Source organism: Helianthus annuus, chromosome 17 (assembly GCF_002127325.2).
Source record: "Helianthus annuus cultivar XRQ/B chromosome 17, HanXRQr2.0-SUNRISE, whole genome shotgun sequence".
Classification (NCBI taxonomy): Eukaryota; Viridiplantae; Streptophyta; class Magnoliopsida; order Asterales; family Asteraceae; genus Helianthus; species Helianthus annuus.
In genome coordinates, this window is record NC_035449.2 from 6,983,722 (window position 1) to 7,004,211 (window position 20,490).

At 41.6% G+C, this 20,490-nt stretch overlaps 1 non-coding gene across 1 annotated transcript; it reads right to left on the reverse strand.

Annotated features, from left to right (window-relative positions):
- Positions 1-14,875: 14,875 nt before the first annotated feature.
- LOC118489427 lies at positions 14,876-14,981 on the reverse strand. Its single transcript, XR_004887447.1, has one exon. It is a non-coding gene; the product is annotated as a small nucleolar RNA R71 (small nucleolar RNA).
- Between the last annotated feature and the right edge of the window lie 5,509 nt (positions 14,982-20,490).

The following is a 20,490-nucleotide window of genomic DNA, read 5'->3' on the forward strand; positions in this document are numbered from 1 at the left end:
AATAGCCAAGAAATGAGCAGACTTTGTGAGTCGATCAACGATCACCCAAATAGTATCGTTCCCGCGCTGGGACTTAGGTAGGCCAGTAACAAAATCCATGGAAATTTGCTCCCATTTCCATTGTGGTATTTCCGGTTGCTGAAGTAGGCCTGATGGTTTCTGGTATTCAACCTTAACTCTCGCACAAGTCAAACACTTGCTAACGTAAGTCGCGATGTGAGCTTTCATGCTTGGCCACCAATATGTAGTTCTGAGATCGTGGTACATTTTATCCGAACCTGGATGTACCGAGTAGCGAGACTTGTGCGCTTCATCCATCACAAGTTCTCGTAAACCGCCATATAGTGGGACCCAAATACGCCCCGTTACATAGTAGGCGCCGCCTTCCTTTTGTTCTAATCGTTGCCTTGAGCCGCGTAAGGCTTCAGCCTTGACATTTTCTGGTTTCAATGCTTCCACCTGAGCCTCTCGTATCTGTGCAGGAAGATCAGACTGAATAGTAAGCTGTAAGGCTCGTACACGCCTAGGTAAAGTATCTTTTCGACTAAGAGCGTCAGCCACAACATTGGCTTTGCCTGGATGGTACTTGATGGCGCATTCGTAATCATTAAGTAGCTCGACCCATCGTCGTTGACGCATATTCAATTCCTTCTGCTTGAAGATATGCTCGAGACTCCTGTGATCGGTGTAAATAGTGCACTTGGTACCGTACAGGTAGTGTCGCCATATCTTAAGCGCGAAAACAACAGCTCCCAGCTCTAAATCGTGCGTCGTGTAGTTCTGTTCATGAACTTTGAGTTGATGAGAAGCGTAGGCAATAACTTTATCCCGCTGCATCAATACACAACCAAGCCCCTGTATCGATGCGTCACAATAGACCACAAAATCGTCGGTGCCCTCTGGCAATGAGAGAATAGGTGCGCTGCATAATCTATCCTTCAGGTACTGAAAAGCCGTTTCTTGTGTATTACCCCAACGATAGGTAACACCCTTCTGTGTCAACATTGTAAGCGGCTGTGCGACCTTTGAAAAGTCTTTAATGAATCGTCTGTAGTACCCCGCCAAACCCAAGAATTGGCGTATTTCTGTTGGTGTACGCGGTGCAGGCCAATTCCTGATCGAATCTACCTTGGATGGATCGACATGAATCCCATCCCTGTTCACCACATGGCCTAAGAAGTGGACTTCACGAAGCCAGAAGTCGCATTTTGAAAACTTGGCGTACAGTTGTTCCTTTCGAAGAAGTTCCAAGATAAGGTGTAAGTGCTGTTCGTGTTCCTCCTGACTCTTGGAGTAGATCAGAATGTCATCGATGAAGACAATGACGAACTTGTCAAGATAGGGTTTGCACACCCTGTTCATAAGATCCATGAAAACTGCAGGCGCGTTCGTAAGCCCGAATGGCATAACAAGAAACTCGTAGTGACCGTAGCGAGTTCTGAATGCTGTCTTGGAGACGTCCTCCTCGCGGACTCTCAGCTGATGATAACCAGACCTTAGATCAATCTTGGAGTAGTAGCTCGACCCTTGCAACTGGTCGAATAAGTCGTCAATACGTGGAAGAGGATAACGGTTTTTCACTGTGACCTTGTTCAGCTCACGGTAGTCGATGCACATCCTGAAGGTGCCATCCTTCTTTTTCACGAATAATACTGGAGCTCCCCAAGGCGAAGAGCTTGGACGAATGAAGCCCTTATCCAAGAGCTCTTGTAGTTGCTTAGACAGTTCTTCCAGTTCAGTTGGAGCCAAACGATACGGTGCGCGAGCTATAGGCGCTGCTCCTGGAGCTAGCTCGACTTGAAACTCGACCTGGCGATGAGGCGGTAGGCCAGGTAAATCCTCTGGAAACACTTGGGGAAATTCATGTACAACAGGAATATCCTCTATTCTTTTCTCTTTCATCAATGCATCAGTAACTAGAGCCAAAATGGCAGTATGACCCTTTCGTAAATATTTCTGAGCCTTCAAGAAAGAGATGATGCCAACCACAGCACCACTCTTGTCGCCTTGAACTTCGAGAGGTTCCTTACCCGTACGAGGAATACGAATGATCTTCTCCTTGCATAGAATCTCTGCCTGCTGCTTGGCTAACCAATCCATACCAACGACGATGTCAAAACTACCCAGAACTATTGGAATAAGATCAATCGAGAAGATCTGACCCGCTAGAACGATGTTACAACCCTTGACTACATGCGTGGCTTCTACACTCTTACCATTTGCTAGTTCTACGACATGTTTGGTGTTTAGGGGTGTGGGTGCACGTTTTAACAATTTACTCATTTTCAAAGACATATAACTCGTATCCGCACCCGAATCAAACAAAACAGTAACGTAAATATCGTCTAGAAGAAACTTACCCATAACGACGTTGGGATCATTTCTGGCATCACCCTGCCCCAACACAAATGCACGACCCCTTGCTTCATTGCCGTTGTTCCCACCGTTGTTGTTGTTGTTGCCATTTCCCTGATTGTTGTTATTGTTGTTGTTCTGGTTCCTGTTTAGCTGAGGACAGTGCCTTTTGAAGTGCCCTTCTGCGCCGCAATGAAAACACCCCTTGTTGCCATGTTGCTGATTCTGCTGAGCTTGTGGCTGCTGCTGATTCTGGTTCGCAGGCCGAGGGCTTCTACAATCTTTGGCCTCATGACCCATCTTGAGGCATCTTTGACAGCGACCCTTGTTACACTGGCCACTGTGGTGTCTGTTGCAGTTGTTACACTTTGGGAGGTTCCCTCGATATCCACCCTGCCTGTGGCTGCCTGAGGAGTGCTGACTGGGACTCTGATAACTGTCAGTCTTTCGCTGCTGAACCTGTGACTGAACTGAAGCTAACCCCTTGCTAGAATCCCCATCCCATTTTCTCTTGTTGTCACTGGGAGTAGCAAGTGTAGTAGCAGTGGTAGCGGTAGCAGTAGCGCTGATACGTTTAGGCAGTTTGTTCTGGTCCACTGCCTGATCTGTGATGCGATGAGCGAGGCGTTGAATAGCCTGGATGTTGTCAAGATTAGTCGATGTCACATGGCTCTGAATCTCTGGCGCTAATCCCTTGAGGTACAACTCAATGCGCTTGATTGGAGGGTCCACCATAGTTGGGCACAGCACGGCCAGCTCATTCGACCGTTTAGTATAAGCTTCGATCTCTGACCCAACCATTTTCAAATGATACAGTTCGTCTTCCAAATTGTGAATGTCTTCACGAGTGCAGTATTCTCTTTTGATCAGTTCCTTGAAATCATTCCAAGGGGTGGCGTTAGCAGCTGCCAACCCTAAGATCTGCACTTGCGCGTTCCACCAAGTGAGCGCAATCCCTTCAAGTGTGCCAGTGGCGTATTTCACCCTGCGAGCCTCAGGGCATTCACACATCTCGAACACAGACTCGAGCTTTTCAAACCAGTGGAGGAGTCCAACCGCTCCTTCAGTGCCACTAAATGTGCTAGGACGACAATCCATAAAGTTCTTGAAAGTGCAGACGGGCTGCTGAGCGTGTTGACCTATTGTGTACGAATAGGACAAGGTTAAACACAAGAGTTAATGTAGGATCTAAAGATCCTAGTGTGAGTCTAAACTGCAGGGTATACTACCTGCTTGAGCAGCTGCAAGTGCCGCAGCAACTTGTTCATTAACGAAAGCCGTCAACTGGGCTTGTGTCATGTTAATTCGTCTGGCCATTGATCTTCACATCAAAGGCAACATAAGTGAGAAAGGTTCGCGAATAGTGCGATGACAGAAGAGTGTAAGCACATAGGTGTTCTCAAGCAATAACAAGTAATGAGCAGTGTAATCTAAGCATACTACGAGCAAAGTTCTATGCAACTCTAGCATGCAGGCAATAAACATAAACCTTATTACCTAGTATGTTGAGTCTTGCACGTGGAGCGAAGCGTTGTTGTGGATCGTTGAGAGCACTGTTCTGGTTATAGTCTGGTTTTAATAAAAACGTTTTCCCCATATTAAAACCAAGTTCTCTATAACCAATGGCTCTGATACCAATCTGTCACACCCCCAAAATCCACCTGCGGAGTATCACCGCTTGGGAGCGTGACTGACCAGGATCAAGCCACCAATCATATAGAACAATATATATAGTAAAAGTAATTGCCATTAAACCAAACCAAATCCATATGAAAGGTGTTCCAAAACATAAGTAGGTTATCATTGTTTAGCGGAAGCGTGTAAATAAAACCCATCATAATAAAGTATCAAATGTCATAAAGTGTCTGTCAAGACAATCATGATCCAATCCCACAACGTCCAGCTCCTCCCTGTGCAAGCTCCATGTATCTAACGACCTGCAAGGCATGTAACAGAGGATCAACAACTAGTTGAGCGAGTTCACAGAAAGTAAGTGCGTAATAGTAAGTTCGTTAGTAACATGTGGCTCTACTGGGCCGATAGTACGTTCTATAGGTGGGGGCTTCCCATGTTGTATAACCACTAGACTATTCGTAACCATAAGTGTTCTACATATCCCGAGAACAGTAACACGTACAAGTTTACGTAGGTTTTACGTAAGTAATCCTTCACAACCGAGGATAGGGGTACGCGGGGGTTTACGTAGGTTTTACGTAAGTGCCTGACACAACCGAGGCAGTAGTGAGTATAATTTCACGTAGGTTTTACGTGAGTATCCTTCACAACCAAGGATAGCGAGTAACATAAGTATACGTAGGTTTTACGTATGTGTCCTGCACAACCGAGGACGATGGTATGGTAGTCTACTAAGAGTGTATGTACGAATCTAGTCAATTTCATTCCTTCAATCCCATTCCCAAGCCCTTGGGAATCCCATGCCTTAGTAAGGGTGTGAACTCACCTTGATTTGCTCGGTATGTTATTGCTTCTAGGGTTAATTAGTGTTTAAGTCCGTTACTCACGACCTAAGGTATTTTGCACATAAATCCGATGTGAGTATTTTACTTTCAATTACGTTTACAACTCTTTGGTGTTCAAACAGTAACATACGGTAACGTATCGCACAATAATATACAGTATCATTCAGTAATACGTAGCATCATATCTGACAACATCACATAATCATATACAGTAGTAAACAGTAGCATGCGGTAGTATGTTGTTCTTTACACGAAGTTCTGAACTTGGCATCAACATAAACTCAGTCTTTTCAAACGCTACGACAGTGAATCATGTGTGCATATATTTTAAGTTCGGACAACGTATCATACATATGAAATTTGGACACACATATGCATCATTTCATCGTACAAACATCATTCAATAACAGCAAGTAGTGATCATTCTGTATTCGACATATGTTTAAGCATAAAACATAATCTGAAATTAATTTACTATCATTCCATTAACATGCCAAGATTATCAATCATTTCGCAATACAAGTTCGGACCACCTTATACTAGTTAAAACTCGGCCAAGGCTTAGAAGCCTAAAACTCGGACAAACAAATAGGGGGGGGGGTCACAAAGGTCGGACTTGGTGTTGGGGGGTTAAAACTCGGACTAGGAGGGTGTGTGATGGTTAAAAGTCGGACAAGGGAAGTGGGGGAGTTAAAACTCGGACCCCATGATATCATGCCAAACCTCGGACAAGGTTAATCCCCAAGAACTCGGACCTAACATGCTTAATACAAACTCGGAACAACCTCCCCTCCCCTAATAAAGCTCGGACAACACTAGGTGGCAAGAAACTCGGACCTTTATGCTTTCATTCTTATAATTCGGACACTATACATATATGGTTAAACTTCGGACTAGTGTTTTCATTATAATAATTCGGATATGTTACCTTTATAATCTTCGGACCACTAGGGTATGGTCAAAACTCAGACATTACATCTCATCTAAGGTTCTGATTCAAAACCCTTAACACGCACAGAAACGTAAAATAATAATGTAACAGTTACGTTCTAATGTTTATACGATCAAAACCGTACTTCATACATTCATAGCAGAAATCAATTCAACGATTTACATCTTCATCATATCAAGCGGATTGGCATTAGGCAGTCGATTAAACGTACAACCATAATCATTACATAATAAATCAGAATAATCAGGAATCAATCAAAGCTCAGAACTATCACATAGAGAGTTAGGGTTTTTATGAAACACATAATCAAGAATTGATACAATCAAACAATCAATTAGGGTTCACAAGTATTACAATGATCAATAAACAATTACCTTGAATGATTCTAGAGAAAGAGAGGAATCGAAAGTGATGAATGTCTTGTGCCAATGATGGTGGTGATGATGATTGCTAGGGGATTAGAGAATACAGTGCTTTGGTTTTTGTGAAATGATTAGTGAAAAGGGATTAGGGTTAACAATGATTAGAGTTTCACTAATTACTCTATGCATCCCTAAGTATCATAATTTACAATAGCACACCATCTCAAAATAGTTCACAGTTTCACCACCACATTCATACATTTGACAAATCTTTCATAATCAACACATATACTAACTGAATCAAAACGTTACAGTTTCACAGCAACTAATTGTGCAAGCAAACAATTAAACAATCAATAAACGTGCAATAAATGCATAATAGAAATCTTGGAAATTCGAGTTGTCACAAGATAAAACCCCCAAAACATACCGGAGGTCTGCCGGAGCTAAATGGGAGATAAAACCCCCACTATCAGATAAAACCCAAACACAGGGCACGTCATTGCTCAAACCCTCCCCGCCGTCGCCGTCAAAACCCACCGCCACCACAACTCCGCCCGTGAACGGCGTTGGACGTCGTTGACGTCGCCGGCGACGTCGGCTCTCCGACTATCTCTATGCTTAGTCTCTCTCTCCACCTCTCTTTCTGGTACCCACCGTCAGGAACGTCATCAAAGGGGGATGTGTTGTACATATGAAGAAGGGAGGTGAGGGGCGGCTGTTGCCGGTGGTTGTCGACGGAACGGAGAGCCGCCGGAACAGAACTTGCTCCACCAGTCGCCGATCAGAACGACAAGGGGGTGGGGGGGGGGGTTGTCGGCTGTGGGTGTTTGGAATGGGAAGGGGAAGTTGAAATCAAAAGATCCAAGAGAGCTGAAATCAAAATATGTGAGAGAGATGGTGGTTACAGATTCTTTTACACAGGAGAGAGAGGATGAGAGGATGGAGTTTTATAAGGAGAGAGGATAATATTTTGAAGAGAGAGAAATGAGAGAGATTATAAATCTCTGGTGTCATTAATTGGAGAGAGAGGGGGATTTGACATTTGGGGTAAAAGACCAATATACCCTTTATGTTGGCATATTCTGATTGGTTGAGAGTGGTTCTCGCGGTTCTTACAACTGGGGATGGTTCCTATTTTAGCGGCTCCATACATACATATATATATATATATATATATATATATATATATATATATATATATATAGGATAAGGTTCATGTGAGAACCACCTTTATTGCAAGAACCGCGATAACCAATGTGAACACAACCTAAAATAGCTAAAAAACCTAAAAAAACCCTAAAAAAACCTAACCCCCACCCCCCAAAAACCTAAGCAACCCCCACCCCCACCCCCCCCCCAAAAAAAAAAAACCTAAACCACCCTCCCCCACCCCACAAAAACCTAAACCCCCTCACCCCCCACCCCCAAGCTAAAATGCTAAAAACTAAATCCCCAAAAAACCTTAAAAAATCTAAAAAAATAAAAAAAATCTAAATTTTTTTTAATATTTTTTATGTTAAAATCGCTACTATTAGTAGCCAAATTTTTTTTTTAAAATAAAAAAAAATTTTTGTGTGTTTTTTTAGCTATTTTTAGGCATTTTTGGTTGTGTTCACATTGGTTCTCGCGTGTGTATATATATATATATATGGTAAGGTTATTGTAAAAAAGGTTAAAAGTGTGAGAAATGTGAGAAATATTGTGGAGATGACATGTGTCGTCCATCTAAATTAATTCAAAAGGGTAAATAAGTAATTTTATAATTAATTCAATTAATTCAAAACTTACCATAACCGCCACCTTAATTATAGGAACAAGATTTTTTTCAAATATCTCTAAAAAACACTACGGATAATACCATTCAGTAAATAATATAACACCATTCAGTAAATAATATAATACCATTCAGTAAATAATATAATACCATTCAGTAAAGAATATAACACCATTCAGTAAAATAATATAACACCATTTAGTAACGAAAATATATCACCATTCAGTAACGAAATATAACACTATTCAGTAACGAAATATAACACCATTCAGTAACAAAATATAACACCATTCAGTAACGAAAAAATAACACCATTCAGTAACGAAAATATAACACCATTCAGTAACGAAATATAACACCATTCAGAAATAGAAAAAAACACCATTCAGTAAAAGAGAATAACACCATTCAGTAAAAGAAAATAACACCATTCAGAAAAGAAAAAAACACCATTCAGAAAAGAAAATAACACCATTAATGAAAAGAAAAATAACACCATTCAGAAAAGAAAATAACACCATTCAGTAAAGAATCTAACACCTCTGTATCATCTTCTCCAATTCCGGCACCACCACTGCCGCTCCGCCGCCGCTGTCATGTAGAGAGAGATCATCTGGTCGTGCGATGTAGAGAGAGAGATCGCCGCTGCCGCACCACCACTGACGATCCGGCACCCACCAACGCCGCACCGGCACCACCGCCGCCGCTCCACTGCAATGTAGAGAGATAGATCGAATTTGTGGAGAGAGAGAGAGTGAGAGAGAGAGAGAGAGAGCTCTAGTCGTGCGATTGGAGAGAGAGATTGAAATTGTAGGGATTTTGATTACAGTTTCCTATTTTGAATGGATATAAAGATTTTATTACCCCTATAATTTTCAATTCAGTCCAAAAAGATAAAAGAATTTTTACAATTTGGTCCCTATTAATCTAAACCATTAGATCAAAGATCTAATGGTGTAGATTCTTTCTTATCCTTCTCACACTTTTGGTCTTTTTTTACAGGAACCTTTACCCCATATATATATATATATATATATATATTATTACTGATATTGGTTCATCCAATATTGCATGTTATGCTCGTCATATTTCCAGGCGAGTCTCTCGCCTATTTGTCTTATCTTTTCACTTTCATCTAACAACTCCTCACCAAAAGTGCGGAGTTCTTGCACATTCTCAGTGCTCATGGGTGGTGCGGGTGATGGTATCGGGTCAGGGTATTGTGGCATTGGTTCTTCGTAAGGGTACGGGTTTTCTAGGATTTCTCGAATATCTTGGCCAGTCGTCTATTGATTATATCTTGAGTTTGAGCATTCATCTCCCTATTCACAGCTGCTAAAGCTCTCTGCTGCTGTAATTTTCTCATCCTTTCTCTACGCTCGTGAGCTCCTCTGCTGAACCATCCTCTTTTTTGGTAGGGAATGGCTCTTCAGATTGATTGCGCTTTGAATACGAAAATCCCTTCTTCGGTGTCAGCTGAATAACCCGAGGGGGTAGGCTGAGAAGAAGTTCCTTCGTCCCTAGGAGAGCTGGACAATTGACGATAAACGTCTGACGGTCCTTGATCACTCATACTGTAAACTAACAAATTGTCAAGTAACACAAAACAATAAAATACAGATACACACGTAATCACGTAGATTATTTTCTAACATAATGAATAAAATTTTGGTGTTACCAGAACACTTATGTGGCTGAAATCAGTGGCTGTAGCTCTGGTACCACCTTCTGTCCCAACCCCGGCCCCTAATCACCTGGGAGCGGGCGGCCGCAAGCTCAGATTCAGTGGTATCGATATTTATCAATTTGGCAGCGGAATTTACATCAGGACTGTAGTTAGGAATTATTTTATCAGAGTAAAATACCACATTTTCATAATATTAAATACATGGGAAATTCCCAAGTTTCCATTACAAACATAAACCCTATTTTATTGAAATAAAACATCTTCTTTATTTAGGTAACTTTTATAACTACTTTTCCAAGCTTTCAGTGCTGTCCAGCTGGCTTCTATTTGGCTTTCACATTTTGTAATCTGAAACGCGTTTAAAAACATTTTGTCAGTGGGAAATACTGGTGAGTGAATACCAATTTAATCAAAATAGTTTTTTATCATTGTACAGTATTGAGGGCGATCTCGCAATTACATTTGTTTACCATTCTACCTTAATTACCACCCACGGTATTGTCAACCCGACTTGTGGTCATGTTACTACTCACAGTGTAGTAACAAATTTTGTATACAAAACCCCAACATACCGATGATAAATGTAGAATTACAAATACTCAATCACTGTTAATTATCATGTAAAAACAATTGAGGTTTTGTAAAAACAGTTTTCAAAAAGGTTTACAAAAAGGAGATTACTCACATTGTTACTTTAGGTATTTTTCCTGTGACTTCCTGGTTATAATCTATTAATTAAACAATGCACACGCGTTAGTATAATAACCCAATTTACATTAGTTATACCCTCCCCGAGACAGAAACTCCAATGACTACGTCGGGCAGAGCCTCGACAGCCGTTAGGGAGCACTAGATCAATCGGGCAGCGTATCTAATACGTAACCGGGGGTTATGATACTTACATCGAGGTAGAACTTCGTTATTTTAGTGGGTATAATGCCAGAGTATAATTTTAGCTTTAGAGAATTGAGAGATTTATAGAGAATTCGAAGTTTTGAACGATTTTGAGTTGAATGCCAATGCCCTCTATATATAGAGCTGATCGTCGAGTCCCTCGCGCCCCGCGATGTAGCCAAGGGTGGCTTTCGCGGCCCGCGAGCTAGGGGTCCTAGGGCGTAGCTGGGATCAGTCACACGCAAAGGTTTGGCGCGCACTCGACACGTGGCAGCACCGGGTGAGGGTGGGTGGCCAGGCGCTCGCGCCCCGCGACGGCCCTCAAGGGCTCTGTCGCGCACCGCCAGGAACCAAAAAAATTGTTTTTAATTAATTTTTATAAAAATAAAGGTATTTTGGGCCATTTCTCGTATACGGGGTGTATTTTAGGGCGTATAGGGACGTTATAATTATTTTAGGAGGGTTGTTATACGTAACTGCATCCTTATCAAAACCATACTTAGTGTCCCTTTTGCTTTCCAAACTTGTTCTACCCGTTCTCCTCATGTAGTCCTTAGCTCTTCTCACTGCACTTGTAAACGCCCACTTAATATATGTCAATTCCATTTCCTCCCTCTCTATTTGTCGATAGTCTTCATCTGTCAAATTAATGTTCCGAATTTGACCTGCGACTAATCCATAATAGGCACTCACCATTGTGTTTAGAAGCTCTATATGTTCCCGAGCACATTCCACACTTACTTTGGTGAAGTTTGAGGTATCAAATCTAAATCTGACAGTGTTGGGGTTTGAAGATTGAGTGTTGTTGTTCCCACAAAAAGCTTGTTGAGGAGGTGGTTGACAAGGTAGTTATAGAGTGGATTGTGTGAAAGGAGAGGGTTGTTATTGGGTTTGTTGAGGTGCAACTTGTGAAAAAGGAAGATCGGCGTTCGGATCGAATGGTCTTCCATAAGGATCTGTGGGAGGACCAGGGAGTTGTGCTGATTTGGGTTGTGGTAGATAGGCGCTTGAATCGAACGGTCTCTTATAAGGATCTGTACTTGATACAAACGCGGTCCGAAGCTTCGGTTGTTGTTGACTGGTACTAACTCCCATATTAATACCTCCATAGTATATCTCGGGGTTTTGTGGAGCTGGAAGTCGTCTAGCCTTTCGAATTTCCTCTTCATCCTTATTCTCGAGCTTTTGGACGAATTCATAATGCTGTGTATCTAAAACACCAGTATGCTTCAACAAGTCAATGAACTGACTCCACTTGGGTGGCAAAGCCTTAGCAAAATGCATAACATTTCTTGCTGTGTAGCCAGAACCTTGTATGAATGCATGTAACACCCCCAAAATTCCACCTGCGGAAACCCCGCGAGGCGTGTTACGCATCAGAGTTCGAGCCACCAATCACATTGAACCAATGATAAATATTTAAATAAGTCATGACATTAATTACTAAAATAAGATGTCAACATGATATCAATTCTCAAAAGTTGTGTAGCGGAAGCATGTAATCGTTTAGCAATCGTTTCATAATAATAATCAAAATCAATGTATTGTTTATAAGTGAATCCAAGAGTCTCGATCCATGACCACTCCAGCACTCCCAGATAGCAAGTCCATGTTCCAAGGTTAACGACCTACAAGCATGCAAACAAGTGTGTCAGACTACGCTGGTGAGTTCAAGGTTTTGTTAACGTGTTGAGTTACCAGGTGTATGTTAAAGCGATTCAATGTTGCGTTACGATGTTGCTCATGTTAGATACCCTAGGGAGTGTGCCCATGTGTATCCGGGGAGTGGGTACCCCTTAACGACCGATGCTATGTTGCCATCGCTAGATACCCTAGGGAGTGTGCCCATATGTATCCGAGGAGTGTGCCTCTAACAACCATAGCCATAACGACCGATGCTATGTTGCCATCGCTAGATACCCTAGGGAGTGTGCCCATATGTATCCGAGGAGTGTGCCTCTAACAACCATAGCCATAACCAGATAATTAGTTCACGCCCGTCCTTACGGCCCGGTGTGAGGTTTCCCACCTAATAGCGCTATCAACTAATTACCCCATTGCCCTCCAGGCAATCCGATGATAGATTCCATGTTCAATAACCAAAACCGATTAAGTTGTTTACCCAAGGTTTCCCTTCCAAATGTTTACCAGTTGTCCCAAACCACCGGGACGCATGCTTGAGTAATGCAATGAACTCACCTGGGATTGCTCGGTATGATACACGAAAAGGTTCAGTTAAGCTACAATGTGATCAACCACGTCCTAGCAGGTTTATCATACAGGTCAGGTTTGTATTCAAGTATTGCACGTACAGTTACACAGAGTTAACACGTTACAAACATGTAGAGATCATAGCAACACTTAGCATTTAAGCAATACAAGTTAACAGTCATAACATATTCGAACTGGTACGATTTAATAAGCCCATAGTTCCTGGCCCAACATCATAAGCGATTCAATGGCATATACGGTCCAAGTAACAACATAAAATATCTTGTGCGATCCGGATTGGGTTGTGCGTTCCAAACCAGCCCAATCCCAACTTAATAACCGGCCCAAACTAAACAGTGTCCACTTGGTTTGTGCGATCAGACTAGCCCAACCCAATTAACCATCCGGCCCAACAGTTCAAGCAAACATACAACATGTGCGATCCAAACAACTAACTCACAATTGATTTATGCGATCGAGAGCTTGTGCGACTGGGGACCGCTTTGTGCGATCAGGCCTCTTGTGCGACCAGATCGGCTTGTGCGAGAGGAAACCCTTGTGCGAACGGACTTCTTGTACGATCAAGAAGTCTTGTGCGATTAAGGACTTGGGCTGTCCGGCCCAGTAACGTTAACAGATCAGACATTTGCGTGTGGCCCAACATCTTGTGCGATCCACAAGATGTTGTGCGATCATACGATGCTATGCTTGTACACTGTGTTTATTGGTTTATACATGACTTGTGCGATCAGTATTTGAATTCCGAGTTTTATGCCCATTCGGTTACAACATTAATCTAGCCAAATCAATTTCAAAGTTTCCAAGTTTATCATGATCAATTAACAATTTCCATTTCAGCCATACATCGATCAAACAAGCAATCAATTCCAAATTCGTAGGAACCCTAATATGATCATATGAACAATGACAACATAACATCTATCACCATTAACTATCAGCTCATAATCCTTATTTCTAGCATGATTCCTACTAACCACAACATCCCATCATGAACATATTGTACCCGATTATTATCTGATCGATTCTAGATCCTAGCACATGATTATCCATCCATATAATTCATATCACAGCCGATTACAATCATTCGGTATATAAATATTACGAACATAACGATTAGCATGAACATATTCCAAAGCACACACACAAGCCGATTAACAAGCATTCGGTTTGCTATCAACTTAACAACATCAAAACAACATATTGCAAGACACCCGATTAATCATGTAATCATGCATTCTCTAAGACATGTGAAATCATATATCATAAATCAACAAATAATCAAACACTAACCGATTGATAGAAGGTGATCTGATACGGGATTGATCTTCGAGAGAAAGGGAAGTGATGGCCGTCGGCTTAGAGAGAAAGGAACCGAACTAGGGTTTTGTGACTTGTGTTTTGTGTAACAAATGAGACGTAACACCCTAAGGGTGATTGCTTGTATGCGTGTAAGAGGAGAATGGGCCGAACCTACACATGGGCTTGCCCATATGTCCGAGTACAAGCAATTACGGTGGGGTACGAAATTGGTGCCATAGTATGGTGGGGTACAACAACAACAACTCATACCTCAACATATTAGGCCAAGGCCACAAGGGCCGCAATTGCAACGTCCGGTTCCTTTGCAACAAGTTCGACCACAACAGGTGCAACCGCAAATTCAAAGGCCAATTCAACAACCAATGGTACCACAAGGGCCCATGCAAAGACCAATGGGTCAAGTTCGTCCACGAGGTCGATTTGGTGTGCCAAGGAGGCATCTTAGGGAAAATGCAAGGGGAATTGAAGCACATTTTAGACCGGTGATTACTCACAATCCTTCACCGGTGGTTATTCCTCATAACAACCAAGGGAGAACTTTTGAAGTAAGAACCAATTCTTTACAAAGTTTGCCGAAATACAAGGGGCTAGCAACGGAGGAGCCTTATTTCCATTTGGAGGCATATGACTCAATTTGCAATACTCTGGGGAGTCAAGGTTTTTCGGCCGATGATATCAAGTTGGTATTATTTCAATTTTCTTTGGAGGACAAGGCAAAGAAGTGGTTCTACACTTTGCCTTCGGCATCTATTTATACTTGGGCGGAAATGCAACAAATTTTCCTAGACGAGTTTTATACCGCCCAAAAGACCAATGATGCTAGAAAGGGGTTGAGGAGTTTCCAACAACAACAAGGCGAAATGTTCCATGAAGCCTTCGAGCGCTTTAATATGATGATCAAAAATTGTCCTCATCATGGGATTGAACTTTGGGAGTTGATGAATGCCTTCCACGAGGGGTTGTGTGCCGAGGATGCACGTGATCTAATGTCCATCACAAATGGGACTTTTGGCACAAATTATGAAGATGAGGATTGGGAGTTCTTGGAACAAATGGCCATTACCTCAAAGAGGAAAGCCCAAGCATCAAGGAGAGCACGACCGGCTGTCACGAGATCGCAAGTTCATGCAGCTGACGATGGTAATGTTCAAACTACTAATCAAATTTATGATGTTTGTGCTATTTGCAATGAAATAGGTCATGCGGCTGAAAATTGCCAAGGAGGTGATGGGCAATATGAAGAGGTTCATGCTGTGCAAGGTCAAGGAGGGGGTGGTAGAAACTATAATATGAATTCTAACACTTACCACCCCGGGTTGAGAAACCACCCAAACTTTCGGTATGGGAACCCGTCAAATCAAGCTAACCCGAATTTCCAAGGAAACCAAGGATTTCAAAGGCAATATCAAACGGGTCAAAGCTCTGCGGGTGGTAATGAAGTGATGGAGATGTTGAAAGCGATGCAAGTTGAAATGCAACGAATGAATCAACGTGATGAGGTTCGGATGCAAAAGGACGAAGCCCGTGATAAAGCTATTCAAACTTTGACTACTCAAATGGGTCAACTTGCGAGTGAAGTGGCAATTTTGAAGAAAGCAAAAGGTCAATTACCAAGTGACACGGTGGTAAATCCCAAGAACACAAAGAGCATTAACATCAATGTGGTAAGCACCGTTCCAAATGCTAAATTTAATGAAACATTGCTAACTTCTTCGTGTCAAATGAATGCAGGTTTGGAAAAAGACGCCGAAGTCGAGAATGATAAAGAATATGGAGTACCAATCGTGCCTATCCGCGTGGGAAAATTAAAAATCCCTCACGCATTGTTGGACTACCGGGCAAGCATGAGTGTGCTACCAAGCGATCTATACGATATGTACGACTTTGGTCCGCTTGAAGATATAGACACTATGGTGAGCTTGGCGGATGAAAGTTGGAGGCGTCCACGGGGAATGGTTAGGAATGTTAAGATTCAGTTGGGAGAGTTTGAATACCCGGTGGATTTCCTAGTTTTGGACTATGCTTCTACCAACATGGCATCACAACAAAGGGTAATTTTAGGTCGACCGTTTCTATACACGGCAAATGCTCAAATTAATTGTAGAGACGAGATTATTACCATGACCGAAAAGAACCGTAAGTTGTCTTTTGATGTTCAAACTAGAGTGATTAGTTATGAGTCCATTGAGGGGAAGGGTGGTGAGTCTAGTGATTGTATGAAAAACGTGTTTCAAAGAATGAGAAAAAAGCAATCACCGGACCGTGAAGAAACACAAATGGGGTCAAGCAAGAGCGTATTTGATTACCCACCGAGTCAAAACAAGATGGATGCATTTTGCTCAATGGCACAAGGAAGTGATGGAAGTGATAGGAACCGGTTCTTTGAGCCACCTTAAATGAGGGTGGCATGGTCTGGCTGAAGACTCGAAACTTAGCGCTGCTCGGGAGGCAACCCGGGGTTTTATTGATCTTGCTATTTTTATCTTTCTATGTTTCAGGGCCATGGCAACACTCAAGTGTGGGGAAGATGTGCGGAGATTGGTGTGAAGGTGGTGATAGGAAGTCGGATTTTCTACAACATTTGTTATATCAAACTTCACCAGGTCGATGTACTCTTTCCTTCGTCTTGTTGTGTTCTTTAGCTTTGAAATATTGATAGTTAGTTGTTTGCTTTAGTTTATGGTTGGGAGGTAGGGTGGTGTTTTGATGTTGATGTGTTTGTTGGGTTTTGAAAGTTGGTGGTGTTTTTATAAAAAAAAAAAAAATTGGGGTTCAAGATGCAAAGCAAATGTGGGTGTTCTTGTTGAAAGCGATCTTTCCCTCAAAACCATACATTGGGACAATGTATCCCAAGTGTGGGGATAGGGGAAATTTTTGAGAAATTCAAAAATTTTTGCAAATCCAAGCGAAAAGTGTAAAAATTTGAAAACTTGATATTGTACCATTTAACACACCGACACCCGTTCTTAGCTTTTTCTTGGTGAGAATTGAACCACATATGAGAGTTAATTTTTTGTTGCTTGAGTGGCGGTGTGTGTAGTGTGTAAATAGAACTTGTGTGTGAATGCTTGTTAAATCCTAGAGTTGGCATGCTTTTGAAGATGATAGGGGACTTCTAGGATGCCTCGTCTAGTTGAGTGCGAGTGTGGGATTTGGGGGGTTGGACCTCATTAATTATATATATGAGCATGGTTGCGAGAGGGGCGGGGGTTTGGACATTTAGTTGCCCAATTTTGTGCCTAAAGCCTATCATTTGTTACCCCTTAGCTAGTTTCCTAAAAATTTACCCGACTTGACCCGGTCTTATAGTGTTAGTAGTTATTTTAGTAGTGTGTAAATACGTTCAATGTTATGTTGAATGTTTAAAAAAAAAAAAATGAAAAAAACAATGAAAAAGAAAAAAAAAAGAAGTGATGTTGAGTTGTCTTGTATATAAGTTTACGTTTGTTTGTTTGTTTATTTCATTATGTAATAAAAGACCGGTTAAGTCCTTCGCTACTACATATATATTCCTTTTCCTACCCTTGCACCTAGCCCCGTTACAACCCGTAAGTTCCTTTGATTCAAGAGCATGTTAGATATTGGTTAGGAGGCAACTTGATTTTCATACAAGCTTATTGTCGCACACACACACATATACGCATTGAGTGGTTTAGCATAACTTGCTAATTTTTCTTGTCACCGAGAGTTTTGTGAGGGGTGTGTCTTGTGGTTTGATAAAAAAGCTAGTAAAAGGACGGCACTTTGGTTTGGTTTGCACGATTGGTCGCTTATGGTTAAAAATAGTTTTTGAAGTGGTTGCTTGGGACAAGCAACGGGTAAGTGTGGGGATGTGACGGGTGGTCCGTAGGACAACCCTTCAAAGGCTTAACATAACGCACATTCTACATTTTATCCGTTTATTTGCGTGAATTAGGTAATCACAAGATGATGTTGATGCAGGTGTTAAAGTGTGCAAGATGCGGGTTTTAAGGAGCTTGAACGGATGCTAGAAGCTGGCATGATCAAGATGTGTGGGAACCAAGGGAAATGAAGGAAACAAGAGCAAAAGGCCACTCAGGGCCGTAAATTACGGCCTCTGCCGTAGGCTACGGTTCCCTAACAATTGCCAAAATCATCACCGTAAGACAGGGGCTCCGCGGCGTAAAAGATCAATGCTCACCGTAAGCTACGGCGACCTGCCGTATCTTACGGTGCTGATTGTTTTGGTTTTGTTCGCTGGGTGCCGTAAGCTACGGCAGGCAGCGTAGCTTACGGCGCCGACTGCTCCAACTTTGTAACTCCCGCATTTATAGGCCATTTTATGGAGATTTATGATGTCTCATCATGTGTTTTCGGTTATTACTTGGGGAAAACGAGTTGGAGAGCATATAAGGAGCATTTGGGAGCTCCTATTAGTTTTTGTTAGTGAAAGTTGTGAACACTATTATCTTTTCATTTTATCATGATGTTAGCTAAAGCCATGAGTGGCTAGATACTTGAATGGTTATCTTATGTTGAAGGTTGTGGTAAACTTTTGTGTTTTTATCTATATTTCTAGAATAACAATTCCTCTTCGTTTGAATTGATTGTTATGGTGTATAATTGCTTGTTAGTAACTTGTTGATTCTTATGTGGAACTAATTAGAAACCATACGTTCTTGGTGCCGTTGGCAATCGAGATATCATGGGTATAGTTAGGTTTGGGTAAGGGTTGATTGATCATCGGGTGATAACCTCACGTTCTCGGAATCTGAGTACTTCGTCCCCCTTCATCACTGCAATCGATTATACATGAACTATGTCTATGTAGTTCTTTCTAGTGAATGCTAACACAAAAGTTGAAGCAAACCGGATACTAAAGATAGCCGTTTATTTCCAAATTGTTTACAACCTCAAATTTTCATTTTGCAAATTAGTTAAGTAATCTTAGTTTTTAAAACCAATCAAATCCAAACAACTCGTGAATTTTATTTTTCTTGCAATTAGTTTAATTTAGTTAACTTAGAGAAGCATCGCAAATAGCACATTTTCCACAAACTCCCTGTGTTCGATACCCACTTGCCACTATTTACATAGTTGTTATTGGGATTAAATTTGCGTGACCACGACATCACGTCAAGATCGCTTTCAACAAGAACACCCACATTTGCTTTGCATCTTGAACCCCAATTTTTTTTTATTTTTTTATTTATTTTTTTTTTTTTATAAAAACACCACCAACTTTCAAAACCCAACAAACACATCAACATCAAAACACCACCCTACCTCCCAACCATAAACTAAAGCAAACAACTAACTATCAATATTTCAAAGCTAAAGAACACAACAAGACTAAGGAAAGAGTACATCGACCTGGTGAAGTTTGATATAACAAATGTTGTAGAAAATCCGACTTCCTATCACCACCTTCACACCAATCTCCGCACATCTTCCCCACACTTGAGTGTTGTCATGGCCCTGAAACATAGAAAGATAAAAATAGCAAGATCAATAAAACCCCGGGTTGCCTCCCGAGCAGCGCTAAGTTTCGAGTCTTCAGCCAGACCATGCCACCCTCATTTAAGGTGGCTCAAAGAACCGGTTCCTATCACTTCCATCACTTCCTTGTGCCATTGAGCAAAATGCATCCATCTTGTTTTGACTCGGTGGGTAATCAAATACGCTCTTGCTTGACCCCATATGTGTTTCTTCACGGTCCGGTGATTGCTTTTTTCTCATTCTTTGAAACACGTTTTTCATACAATCACTAGACTCACCACCCTTCCCCTCAATGGACTCATAACTAATCACTCTAGTTTGAACATCAAAAGACAACTTACGGTTCTTTTCGGTCATGGTAATAATCTCGTCTCTACAATTAATTTGAGCATTTGCCGTGTATAGAAACGGTCGACCTAAAATTACCCTTTGTTGTGATGCCATGTTGGTAGAAGCATAGTCCAAAACTAGGAAATCCACCGGGTATTCAAACTCTCCCAACTGAATCTTAACATTCCTAACCATTCCCTGTGGACGCCTCCAACTTTCATCCGCCAAGCTCACCATAGTGTCTATATCTTCAAGCGGACCAAAGTCGTACATATCCTATAGATCGCTTGGTAGCACACTCATGCTTGCCCCGTAGTCCAATAATGCGTGAGGGATTTTTAATTTTCCCACGCGGATAGGCACGATTGGTACTCCATATTCTTTATCATTCTCGACTTCGGCGTCTTTTTCCAAACCTGCATTCATTTGACACGAAGAAGTTAGCAATGTTTCATTAAATTTAGCATTTGGAACGGTGCTTACCACATTGATGTTAATGCTCTTTGTGTTCTTGGGATTTACCACCGTGTCACTTGGTAATTGACCTTTTGCTTTCTTCAAAATTGCCACTTCACTCGCAAGTTGACCCATTTGAGTAGTCAAAGTTTGAATAGCTTTATCACGGGCTTCGTCCTTTTGCA